The following is a 13,711-nucleotide window of genomic DNA, read 5'->3' as shown; positions in this document are numbered from 1 at the left end:
GGGCTTTAAAATCCCCGCCCATTCCCACCGGGTGTCAGAAGCAGCGCTCACCTGCCAGTCACCATATGTTTATTTGTTAAACTTTTGTGTTGCTTTCACGGGAAAGCTTCATTACTTAACCCATCACCTTCTTTTGCACAATGAAAGAAATGCAAACTGAGGGAGAGTCGATAGTTTAATCGATAAATACAGCAAATGCTGGAAATCTCAGCAGGTCAGGCAGCATTTGCTCGTCGATGAAACTCAGCTCTGATTGTTCATCCACAGCAAGTTTAAACATAATGCGCACAATTGGGATCGAACCAGGGACCTTACACGTTTTAAGCAAACGTGATAACTACTACACTACGGAAACCTCTGGCAAAGCACCCCCAACAGAGGGGAGCTGACCAGTGAGCTCCCTCGATGCTGATCGGGAATGTGCTGGCTCACCTTGAACAACTTCTGTCCCACACTCAAAGCTCTCAATCCTTCTCCTCCGCTGCCTTTACAGACATGTCACGGATCACCCAGCTACCGTGTTCACTTCCACATCCTCACAGTGGGATCACAGAGGCTCCTACCATCTCCCCGAGATCAGCGAGCTCACCCAGTTTGTAAAATTAAGCCCCGAACACCTGTCCGGCAAAGGGCAGGAGAGGCGGGAGAGTGTGTAAGCTCGTTCTGTAACAGATAGTATTGGGGTTATTAACGGCGATTACAGCAATCATTAATCCTCTCACACACCTCAATTATTTTTCTGCGATGAACTGATTGAGAATGGAAAGAGGTTTAATGCTCGAGATCTTAACCACTCAACCAGAGAACAGCTTCGATAATTTGCATAAATATAAAAATATATTTATTTATGGACCTGAATATCAACGGCTAGCTGCCGAGACCTCATGGCGCAACGGTCGTGCATCTAACTTTGAGCGAGAGAAATTGTTCCACAGTGACACCCATTTCATCTTTTGTTCCCTTTTAAACACTAGAAACTGAGACAGGGGAATAAATAGAGAAACCAAAGCACAGGGATACAGACAAGAGGAAGAGAGAAGGGGAAATACTGTCCCCACCCAGAACTAATGCAGAAACCCCTCTGCTGCACTCGGGGTGGCCACCCACAGACTGGATACACTAACGTCCCAACAGCTCATTGACTGTCGGAGTGGGACCGTGCGGCGCTTCAGAAGACAGGTCGAAAAAGCAAAGTCCCTAAATTGATCTCATGTGCTCCTTCTGCCAAGAATAGCTACACACAAAAAATGCTTTTATAAAAGTTACACCTTATCTCCAGGTTTGTCAAAAAGTTACCTTGTTGATCAAGGGGTATGATTCTCATTTCTGGGTTGTTAATTGAAATTTGCGAGAGATCCCGGCCGAGCCCACTATTCTGCCGCCAATTTTGAAATTACATCGAACTTTTGCAAAGAAGGACTTGCATTTCTGCAATGCCTTTCAGGAACTCATGATGCCCCAAAGCGCTTTACAGCCGTGGAGTTATGTTTGAAGTGTTGTAGTGTGGGGAAAGATGTGCCCAAATCACCCCACACGAACCTCAACTCTTTGCGAAGGAGTTCAGTGCAAATAATCATGTGCCTCAGGAACTTAGACTTTCTTTGAATGAGTTCTGGTTGTACCTGTATTCAAGCTTGAAACAGCATCTGGGCTTCCTTCTCGTGGTTAGCGAGTAGGTGACGAGGTTTGCGGTTGATGTACGTCACTTTCAATCTTTGAAATTTCACCAAGCAAAGAAATGATGAATCCAACTGTCCCTGTAATCCTTTTGTTCAGGTTTCATCACAGGAATATCTGCAGTCAGGAGCTGAAAAGTAATTAAAACCGACGACTGGCTTCGGGACAATCGGAATACTTTGTCACAGACAAGGCACCGGAAGGCTGGAAGGGAGATCACACCGGTTGCGGGAGAGCTGGTTGGCGGTGACATGGAAGTGTCTGCAGTGTGCGGGACCAGACTGCTTCCACGCATCCACGATGAATGTCCCACCCTTTATTTGGGAAAAGTACAACTGAGAGTGGACAAGTTCCATCCCGGTCGGAGAATTCTGAAGCTTTAACTGACTGACACCCTGGTTTGGGATGTCTTGCAATTTACATTTAAGTTAGTCTCTGTAGCGCAATGGGTTAGCGCATTCGGCTGTTAACCGAAAGCTTGGTGGTTAGAGCCCACCCAGGGACGAAGCCTTTAACTGTTTTGTCCGCGAGGATACGGTGCTGCACAGTTCCAGGTTGTCATTGTGCGTTTTTGCTGCACGAATTTATTCTGCAAACATTACCAGCTGTGTTTTTATCCAGTGAGTTCCCACTCCAATACTTTTATGAACATTTAGTTCATGGAAAACGATAACAATTTTTTACATGGACCATGGTCCTCCATCCAGTCCACGAGAAATAAATTCCGTTATTTTGTTTAAAGGAACTGGTGGAAATTGTCTGACCTATCGTTATGGCTTTGCTCAGATGCTGAGAGTCAACAGTTTGCGAAGAATTATCTCATGGCCAATGCCAAGCATGACAATGTCTCTCAGCATTTGTTCTAGGAATCCCTCAAATTCGCAATGTTGTGCGAGGCGCCTTAATTCGGCGACATAGCTCGCCTCTTCCCGGCCCTCCGACCGTTGGCACGTGTGGAACCGATACCTCGCCATCAGATCGCTTCCTTTCGGATTTAGATGCTCGCAGACCAGCGTACACAATTCTTCATAGGATTTATTTGTTGGTGTCACCAGCGCTAGAAGATTCCTCATGAGGCAATAGGTTGCTGCCCCACAGATGGTAAGGAGGATCGCCCTTCATTTGGCAGCATTCTCGTCCCCTTCCAGCTCATTGGCCACGAAGTATTGGTCGAGTATCTCCACAAAGGCTTCACAATCGTCCACTTCTGAGAATTCTCCAGGATACCAACTGTTCCTTGCATTTTTGCGTGGTTGTTCATTGTCTCGTCGCCAATTGATATGCTCATAATAAAGGATGAAACTTAGTATTGTGAATAATGAGTAAGTGTGACCTTAACTGCTTTAATAAGACTCCAGGGTACAGGTACCTCATGTGTGGCCTGCTTATATACCGTGCTCCCAAGGGATACTGGGATCACTTGGGACTCCGACAGGTAAGCCCTCTGGTGGTGGTGTGTACAGGTTATCAAGGGTTAAATACATAACACAAGATGTGTACAGAAATCTACCATCAAAAGCCCTGTCATTAACCGCAAGTGGTTTCCTGCCAATTTTCTGATCACAAAGCGCTTTAAGTCCTTGTCCTTAAAATTGCAGATGTGGAAATTGGGGAGTTAAATGACTTTGAAAGGAGGACATTGTTGTTTGGTGCCGTTCTGGTCAGAGACATGTTTGTGAAAGGAACTTTTTGCAGAGAGAGGGATTGAGCCTTTCAGCTTGTTCCTGAACACTTCTCTCTGGGCACTGAGCTCAGCAGCAATTTCTGTCGTGTCGAGGTTATCACATTTCCCTCACACATGAAAAGTTCCCGGTTCAAGCCTGCGCAGAAACATTATTTCTCAAACAAAAACTTGTCTGCAATAAAATTAAATAAAAGCTGTTTTGGATACATTGTTGCATGAGCAATGCACATTTAAAACCAGTCTCCTCAAATACAGATTGGGTAAAATCAGATCGGGGATAAAACTTCATCAAGGATTAAAGTTTCATGAATTATTAAAGTTCAGTTATTGAAGTTTTGACTGTCCCTGTCAGCATTTCATTCATTCTGTGAAACAATGCTCTCGGTTTACACCAGCAGATCTAAGCTGCATTTGAAACCACAAACAACTCATTAATTATTCGCTTTTCCCCAGTTCCAGAGCTCAGAGAGTTATTGTCCATCCCTGGGATGCAAGCTACCTCAGACCCGGGCCAAAGTTCCCCGTACACCGAGCACAGGCTCAGGAAAACCCCGGGGGAGAGGATATCCCGGTCACTGGGCCTTCCAGCAACACTGAACAAGCGCCCGGTCTGAAAATTTCCAGAGTAATATCTTGTCACTGGAGCACCTAACAGTAAGGACCGAGCGGTCTGAGGCACTGCTTTCATTATTTGATTAAATTATCAACTCTCCCTCAGTTCGCATTTTTATCATTGTGCAAAAGAAGATCATGGGTTCATTAATGATATTTACCCACGAAAGCAACATAAAAGTTTAATGAAAAGTAATCGCCCAACGTGGAGCTCGAACCCACGAGCCTGAGATTAAGAGTCTCATGCTCTACCGACTGAGCTAGCCAGTCTGCTCAATATCTACTCTGTCAATCCCCTTCAGAATATTGTCTGTTTCAATGAGATCACCTCTCATTCTTCTGAACTCCAGAGAGTATCGGCCCATTCTCCACAATCTCTCAGCATTGGACCGTCTTCTCATCCCAGGAATCAATCTGGTGAACCTCCGTTGAACCACCTCCAAGACAAGGCTATCCTTCCTCACCAGGGCCCTGTACAATTGTAGCAAGACTTCCTTACCCTTGTACTGTGGGCTATATATTAGGTACGATGGGCCGAATATCCTGTTTTTCTGCTGATTCTACGGTTGTATAAAAAGTTATTAAAATTCAACAGTCACTCGGCAAACATATTTGTATTTGCTTCAGTGTGCAACACATATGGGTGGATTAATGATGATTGAAACAATTTTTCAGTATCTCACAGACTTGAATTATTTTTGTCAACTTGCTCTGTAAAAATGCTTTCCCTGACCAGGAATCAAACCCAGACCATGACAGTGAGAGCACCAGACCCTAACCACTAGACTTCCAGGGAACACTGCTTGCAGCCTTTGCGATAGCTTTAAAAAAAGTCAGCTTACAATCATAGCTGAGAATTGTGCGGTGACACGGCGTGTAACTGGATTTGCTGGGAGCAGCGTGGAGGCCCCGACCTGCGTGAGAACCCCAGCGGCAGGTCGGGGCCATAAAATGAGCGGTGAGCGGCGGCCTGGGAGCAGCATGGTGGTGTACCACGGCAAGGTACAGTGCGAGCTGGTGCAGGAGGGCGACGGCAGCGAAGAGTGATGTCATCAAAGTCCAGGTCGATGATTGTAGCGTGGGCAGGTACAGCAGGAGCAGCGAGAGACTGTGGAGGGATGTGATCGCGGCCCAGGGGCGGCGTGAGTTCGCGCCAAGGGGCCCATGGGCGGCGTGAGTTCAGCGCCAGGTGTCCAGGGGCAGCACGGGCTAGCCCACACTGCGATATGTGTGGGCACTGGGTCCGTGCAGCAGAGCTGGTCTCCAGTCATCTTGGATAACCCTTGCCACTGGACCAAGACCTCGCTCTGTCAAGCCCATGTGATGGCTGGGGTGCAACGGCCACCACACGTTAAAAAAATCCACGCACAGGCATCTTCCACCCTTCAACATGCAGTTCGGGACCTGGATTATTAGTTCCATCATTGAAACACCTGTGAACTCATCCTTTTTGTGGCGTGGAAGCAAGTCATACTCGCTTCGAGGGACTGCCTGTGATGATGATGAACTGGATTTGCTGCAGTCCGCGGGCAGCAGGTGATGAAAGCGGGCGTGAGAGGGTGAGTGACATTGGGCACTGCTTCTGATGCTGTCTGACCCACGGTGGGAGTGGCCGGGGATTTTAAAGCCCTTTCATTGCACCAATGCAGGGTAAATGAAACTATGTTTCAGGAATCTTCATGTATACAAACATGGGCACTCTGCACTGTAGACCTCCAGGTGCAACGGTAGTGTGTCTGACTCCAGATCAGAAGGCTGCGTGTTTATATCACGTCGTGGTCACTGTACTTTTCCATATTGTTCTTCCGGAATTGAGATTTTCATTGCTGTATCGCAATTTGCTTTCCCACCCATCTTTGTACCATCAGCAAACTTGGCTCCATTACACTCGGTCCCTATATCCCTGGGATAGGGGAGGGAAGACACACGGGAGAAGTGTGAGCTTGTGGACCGGAGAAGTTGCAGCTGCTAGAGCTGTGCGTTTTATCGCGGAGGGACGGGGGGAGAGCCCGCCGAGCGACCGGAGAAGCATAGAAGCTGCTGTGCTTTTCATCGGGTTTGACACTGTTTAAAAATGGCAGAGTGCCAAGTTATCTCTCCCTACTGCCCATGCGCGAAGGTGTCGGCATTGCTTTCGGTGCAGGCATTTGGCTCCGCCCCCCACTTCACCATCGACACCACGCCAGGACTCCGGGGACTGTGCACAGTGGCCAGGATGGGGCGAGTTTTTCCCCGAGCCGTTTCCAGCGAGCAAAGTCGGTGCGCTTGAGGTCAGTGCGCCGACAAAACTGCTTGGGGAAAATCTAGCCCTTGAAGAGTAAGGAGTACACTGAAGGAAATACAAATATGTTTGCCGAGCAACTGTCAAATTTTAATAACTTTTTATACAACCGTCGAATCAGCAAAAAAACAGGGCACTCGCCCCATAGTACCTAATAGAAAGCCCACAGTGCAAGAGTAAGGAAGTCTTGCTATAATAGTACAGGGCCCTGGTGAGACCACACCTGGAGTAATGCGCGCAGTTTTAGTCTCCTTATTTGAGGAAGGAATTAATTGCCTGGGAGGTGGTACAACAGAGGTTCACCAGATTGATTCCTGGGGTGGGAGGACTGTCTTAAGTTGAGAGATTGTGTAGAATGGGCCGATACTCTCCGGAGTTTAGAAGAATGAGAGGTGATCTCATTGAAACAGACAATATTCTGAAGGGGATAGACAGGGTAGATGCTGAGAGGTTGTTTCCCCCGGGCTGGAATGTCTAGAACCAGGGGGTACAGTCTCAGGTTAAGGGGTCGGCCATTTTAGACAGAGATGAGGAGTAATTTCTTCACTCAGAGGGATGTGAATCTTTGGAATTTTCTGCCCCATCGGCCTGTGGATGCTGAGTCTCTGAATATATTCAAGGCTGCGTTAGATAGATTTTTCGAGTCTCGGGGAATCAAGGGATCGAGAGATCACTGGAGTTTTGAAGAATGAGAGGGGATCTCATGGAAACATATACAATTCTGACGGGACTGGACAGGTCCCGATGTTGGGGAAGTCCAGAACCAGGGGTCAGAGTCTAAGGGATACGGGGTAAGCCATTTAGGACTGAGATGAGGAGAAACTTCTTCGCTCAGAGAGTTGTTAACCTGTGGAATTCTCTGCCGCAGAGTTTTTGATGCCAGTTTGTTAGATATATTCAAGAGGGAGTTAGATGTGGCCCTTTTTGCTAAAGGGATCAAGGGGTATGGAGAGAAAGCTGGAAAGGGGTACTGAGGTGAATGATCATCCATGATCTTATTGAATGGTGGTGCAGACTCGAAGGGCCGAATGGCCTACTCCTGCACCTATTTTCTATGTTTAATGTTTCTATGTCCTGCTACTGCTTCTTTAATAATGGATTCCAACATTTGCCCAACCACAGATGTTAGGCTAACTGGTCTATAGTTTCCTGCTTTTTGTCTCCCTCCTTTTTTAAATAGGGGCATTACATTTGCAGTTTTCCAATCTGCTGGGTCCTCCCCAGAATCCAGTGAGTGCATGTCCACAGATCCCTGAAAGTAGCAGGCCAGGTAGCTCAGGTGGTTGAGAAGAAATATGGAATGATTGCCTTTATTAACCGAGGCACAGAATACAAAAGATGGGGTCGGTGGGGCAGGTTAGGTCACAGCTGGAGTACTGCGTGCAGTTCTGGTCGCCATATTACAGGAAGGACATGAATGCACTGAAGATGGTGCAGAGGAGATTTACGAGTATGTTGCCGGGAGTGGAGAATCTGAGCCATGAGGACAGATTAGATCGGCTGGATTTGTTTTCCTTGGAACAGAGCCTGAGGTGAGACCTCATTGAGGTGTGTAAGATGATGAGGTTCCGAGATATAGTGGATAGAAGGCAAGCTGACAGTCCCAGCACCCCCTACAGAATGGCGACCGCGACAGGATCTTGGTCAAAATGGTGTGATGCAGTACACACTGTTTTTGAGGAAAGAAGCCAAATGGAAGAGAGGATTTCCTCTTACATATTCAAGAAAGTCATATTGCGGGCAGAGTGTCCTGTGGAGGCTGCAGCCAAATGGACTGAGAGTAAGGACCATAAGCGCTCTGTGGAGAAAGCAATATGGTTAGTCTGCCTCGAGCGACAGGTCCAGCATTAGACAAGAAAGTCGAGTCGCTGGAGGCAGACCTCAGGGAGTCCGAGGAACACTCGAGTACCAGAGCTATCATGGGGGAGAGATTATTTGAGGAGTTAGGCAAGCAAAAGTAAAGGAAACTACGGTTAGTGGAAACACATAGAAACCACCAGGATTACCTTCAGTGCCAGGTCACCGAAGCGAAGGGTCAAGAACTGGTGTTGTGGGGAGAAAACACCCGCCTCACCCGGATAATTAAAGAGCAGGAGGAGAAGTTAAGGGATGTACAGGCCTCTTCTCAGGTAGCAAGCATCAGAGAGTTCGAGACTGGAGACCACAGTCCCTGCCAAAAGCAAATTGAGAGTCTGAACCTTGCTCTTTCGAAGGCAAACGGCATGTTCTGCCTCAGAAACCCGAGTACGGCTCGGGCAGACCTGGAATAGCAGGGCGAAATGTTCAACCAGGATCTGTGGCCCCGGGGCTTAGCCCAGTCAGGCAGCAGGAGGGGTGAGCGGAGAGGGACATTTACCCAGTAGCTGTGGTGTCGGGGTTTAGCCCGGTCAGGCAGCAGGAGGGGCGAGCGGAGAGGGACATTTACCCAGTACCTGTGGCCCTGGGGTTTAGCCCGGTAAGGCAGCAGGAGGGGCGAGCGGAGAGGGACATTTACCTAGTACCTGTGGCCCTGGGGCTTAGCCCGGTCAGGCAGCAGGAGGGGCGAGCGGAGAGGGACATTTACCCAGTACCTGTGGCCCTGGGGCTTAGCCCGGTCAGGCAGCAGCAGGGTGAACAGTTTGTGGGGTAGATGGGGACGGTGAACCACCACCTGTGGCGTCGGGTTGTGACTTGGCATGGCAGCAGGGAGAGGTGGGAGCCACATCTTAAACCTTACCGAGGTACACTTACCTGACTGGTGCCCGAAGGAAACGGAGCAGCTATACCAGGCCCCACTCAGAGAAATGTTCAAGAAATGTTACGAGTTATGTTTTGGCAACGTAGACAAATCAGATTTATACACCGTACACACTGGGAACACTATGGGCACGGGGAGACAAAGAAGGGGAACCTGGAATGACATTTTCACTGAATATAATAAAGGATCCTCTGTGATAAATAGCAAAGACGATATAGAACTGCAATCGCAAATAAATGATCTAAAAAACCAACTCCGGAAGATCCTAAGGCAAGAGAACACAGTGGCAGGCTGAGAGCTACACGAGGACCAGGCTATGACAGTCCATTTAAAAGAAAAGTATTGTTGAGCTGGAAAGACTTGCCAAAACAGTAAATGCACTTATACGGGAGGATAGGAATGCCTCGGACCAGGCTGCAAGGAATGAGGTGTGTGTGCTGTATGGGGCATGGTTGTTGGGCCAGTGCCGTAACAACCTGGGGGATTTAAAGCAAGGTTTCATCCCCTCGTGAATCAGCAACAAGCAGCTCACAGCACTACACCTGTTTAGTAATTCACTGAGCCCATGCCAGCTCCGCCTAGCTTCTGAATCCTGCCCTGTCCCAGTGGATTGCGGGTGTTCCAATCACACTATCATGGGAATAGTAGTGAGGATGTCGGTCATGGGTGTGACAGCCTGACCCGCACTGTATGCAGGGTGGGTAACATTGGAGTAATTCAAGGAGACGCACACGTTCGTTTCACAGCGGTCCCATCCTATGTAATAAAGTGGGAGCACGCTGTGACGGGTACTGACCTCTCCGGGTGCCAGAGCCGGGGTGCACACATAATACGGTGTCCCCAGCACTTGAACACCTATTCTAAACCTGCTGGTGGGTTTAAAGCTGCTGGTGCACAGTCTATCAACTGTACCATGGAGGTAATGGCACAAAACCATGTCCCTCCACAGGTAGCATACATCGGGGGTGGGACATATTGGGTCACCACCAGTGCGCCCCACTACCAACATGGACACTTCTGGTGTCCGGTCACTGACAGCAGTTTTTGCTTTAAACCCGAGGCAGAAGTTCAAGTGGCCCAGGAACGGATTGTCCTCATTCCCGAACCCTCCACTGTTCACCTCACTGTGAGAGAAAACATCACAAACCTGCAGGATTATGTTGTATATTTGGCGATGAAATTCCCCCTCTACCCGAACATCTTACCGCCCTACTGAAAGCTGCGGAAATATCACAGAAACATTTCTATTCTCTAGAACAAAAAACAGTTGCGATAGGGGGCGAGATTTTGGAGATCATAGTTCCACTCTGGTGGGATATTTTCAGAAATAGAGAGGTCCCAGCCGAGATCAGAATGGCTTCCCATGTTTTAGTTATCTGCCAGCTCGTGATAATTTTTTATTTATGGTGTGCTGCCTGCGGGGTGAGAGGTCGAGGTGGTTGGTCCCAGCTGGACAAGCCCGAGCAGAACTTCAGGATTGTATCAGAGAGGGAAACACAAAATATGATAGAACACTGCAGGAAAATCACAGTCACCCGGTGAGGTCCGGTTTAGATTCCACCTGCTGTAAACGCGCAGAGGTCAAGTGTTCAAAGGTTTTACTGTGTGTGTGTTTTACTGTGTATTTTTGTGAAACTGGAGTAATGGAGGGGCGTTGGACCCCCTCTATGCTGTAATGTAACTTATGATTGAATTTACCTGTAAACAGTAATACATTTCAAAGGGGAATGTACGTTTGGGTTTTGCTCGGTAAATTACAGGGGAAGGTTGACTCTTGGGTGTCAGGAATTGTGCACACCTAACATGAAACTCTAGTTTGTGGGACCCCCCCCCCCCCAGTGTTTGGACTCATTGGAAAGGAAATTTAACTTGAGAATATCAACCAGCAAGTTTGAGATCCTAAAATGCTTATGGAAGGAATCTACGAGGTTTAACCAAGTTTGGGACTTTTAAAAAGGTGAATGTTGGGTCTGCAAGAAAAGGGGTGGGGTCAATCTCTAAAAGGCCAGTTTGGACATTGGAGCTAATCAACTTGTCTGGGAACTGTTCACCCCCAAAAACTTCCCCCGAGAAAACATTAGCACTTAAACAATCAACCACAGAAGAAACATTATCCACCCCACCCAGAGGACCCAAATGTCACATCCATATTCCAACACCTTTTCAACAGGCATAGAAATATCTGGCTCAGGTCAGACATCCAGAAGCAAAAAGCAGTGCTACCACAATGGACAAGAGCTCATCAACTCAGAAAAGTCAACCAACGCCAGATTAAAACTTAATCAAGTTTCAGTTAGCTGGGCAGCAAAACTTAAACAAAAGAAACGTTAGATTTGGCGCGAATATTAAACGGGCTCGCCGAGTATAATTAAGGGCCTATCGTACCAAGTGAGCTATCTCTATTCTGACCATCACAGAAAGAACTTTTCTGACCAAGCACTCGGAACAACAAGATCGAGAGCACACGGCAAGAAAACACAGGACGAAACATCGCGATATCGGAGAAAAGAACTTGCCCCAACTGGCTTCAATACGCAGCAGAGGTCTTCTGCCATGTCCGGGGTATGGCAAGGTAAACCGCTGTAACCAAAGAACCCCGAAACCACAAAACAGCCCGAACTGTGAAAGGAAGGATTGGTGAGCATTATCACTGTTGCCCTGGAAACTAACTTAGTTGGAGAGTAAGTGGGAGATGGGAGATATTTCTGTTGTGTTTATTACCTGTAACAAAGTATTCCCCATTGTTCAGAACCTTTTGTAAGATTTTACAGTTTTATTGGAGTGTATTTGTGTTATTTGCTTTCTTGAATAAAACCCAAACCTACTTTGTATAAAACAGTTATCTTCTGTACTTTATCACACCCTGATTAATAAATCCAGGCTCGAGAACCAGGGAGTGGGAGTGACCCACAATCGCTCTGGTCAGGAAGGCAAACTGACCCCACACACCACCCCCTCCTCTATTTCATACTGTTCATCACAGCTTGTACTTCTGTGTTGCCAGGTAAAAAGTGTGTTGGCATTGTAATGCATCAATGATAAATGCTTGGCATGAAAACAAAATGCAACATTTTGTCGAGTTAGCGAGCAGGTGACGAGGTTTGGGGTTGATGTGCGTTGCTTTCAATCTTTGAAATTTCACCAAGCAAAGAAACGGTGAATCCAACTGTACCTGTCAGCATTTTGTTCCGGTCAGAGCAATCTGAAGCTTTGACTGACTGACACCCTGGTTTTGGATGTCTTGCAACATGCTCTTTCACCAGTCTCTGTGGTGCAATGGGTTAGTGTGTTCGGCTGTTAATCGAAAAGTTGGTGGTTTGAGCCCTCCCAGAGACAAAGCCTTTAACTATTTTTCCCCGGAGGATTCGGTGCAGCACAGGTCGAGGTTGTCATTGTGCGTTTTGGCTGCACGAATATATTCCGCAAACATTGCCAGCTGTGCTGTTATCCAGTGAGTTCCCACTCCAATACTTTTATGAGCATTCAGTTCAGATAAAACGATGACAATTTTTTACATGGATCATGTTCCTCCATCCAGCCCACCAGAAATAAATTAAGTTATTGGGTTTAAGGAAACTGGCGGAAATTGATTCTATTAATACACATATAGAACTGGAACTTTGGTCTCAAGTGCTCCTCCTATCAAGAACAAGCGCACACACAATCAATGGTTTTACAACTGAGTCATAAACACTTACAATTTTAAACCATTCTTATAAAATACAGTGTGCAGATGAGATCGGGATAAAAGTTCATCACATGTAAAGAGAAAATGAATGATTGAATGTCCCTCAGCAACTATATTATTATTTATTTCATTCTACAAAATGTTATCAGTTAATTAATGGTGATTAAATGAATTCTTATATTTTCACATCAGCTGATGTCGTCAATTTTATAAGGTTTTGAATTTAGAAACGGTGTTACAAAAGTTACCGCCCTGACCTGGAATCGAAGCTGGTATAAGTAGTGGTTTTACCCAATCATTTAAAGGTGATTTAAAAGAATCACGTGGCGTTAAATTCAGATCACGGTTACAATTTGTTTTGGTGTGAAACAAGTGGATAGAAAAGGACAATAATGACATCAAGTATTACGATGCAGCGATGTTCTGACGGGTTTAGATAGGTTAGATGCAGGAAGAATGCTCCCAATGTTGGGGAAGTCCAGAACCAGAGGTCACAGTCGAAGGATAAGGGGTAAGCCATTTAGGACCGAGATGAGGAGAAACTTCTTCACCCAGAGAGTGGTGAACCTGTGGAATTCTCTACCACAGAAAGCTTTTGAGGTCAATTCACTAAATATATTCAAAAAGGAGTTGGATGAAGTCCTTACTACTAGGGGGATCAAGGGGTATGGCGAGAAAGCAGGAATGGGGTACTGAAGTTGCATGTTCAGCCATGAACTCATTGAATGGCGGTGCAGGCTGGAAGGGCCTAATGGCCTACTCCTGCACCTATTTTCTATGTTTCTATGTTTCTATGTAAGTGGGGGAATGTGAGAGCACAGTAATCTGTGTGTGGATGCGGAAGATGTGGAGATGGTTCTTTATGAATACTTTGCGTCTGTTTTCGCAAAAGAGAGGGGTAATGCAGACACTAATATCGAGGAGAAGAAGTGTGAAATATTAGATGAACTAAACATAGTGAGAAATGAGGTATTCAGGGGTTTAGCAGATTTGAAAGTGGATGTCCCCAGGCCCGGATGAAATGCATCCCAG

At 46.8% G+C, this 13,711-nt stretch overlaps 2 non-coding genes across 2 annotated transcripts; one reads left to right on the top strand and one right to left on the bottom strand.

Annotated features, from left to right (window-relative positions):
• The first annotated feature begins 2,108 nt into the window (after positions 1-2,108).
• trnan-guu (transfer RNA asparagine (anticodon GUU)) lies at positions 2,109-2,182 on the top strand. Its single transcript has one exon. It is a non-coding gene; the product is annotated as a tRNA-Asn (tRNA).
• Positions 2,183-4,170: 1,988 nt separating this feature from the next.
• On the bottom strand, positions 4,171-4,243 carry trnak-cuu (transfer RNA lysine (anticodon CUU)). Its single transcript has one exon. It is a non-coding gene; the product is annotated as a tRNA-Lys (tRNA).
• Between the last annotated feature and the right edge of the window lie 9,468 nt (positions 4,244-13,711).

Source organism: Pristiophorus japonicus, unplaced genomic scaffold, assembly GCF_044704955.1.
Source record: "Pristiophorus japonicus isolate sPriJap1 unplaced genomic scaffold, sPriJap1.hap1 HAP1_SCAFFOLD_113, whole genome shotgun sequence".
Lineage (NCBI taxonomy): Eukaryota > Metazoa > Chordata > Chondrichthyes > Pristiophoridae > Pristiophorus > Pristiophorus japonicus.
Note: the sequence above shows the minus strand (reverse complement) of the source record. Positions and strands in the feature narration are given on the sequence as shown.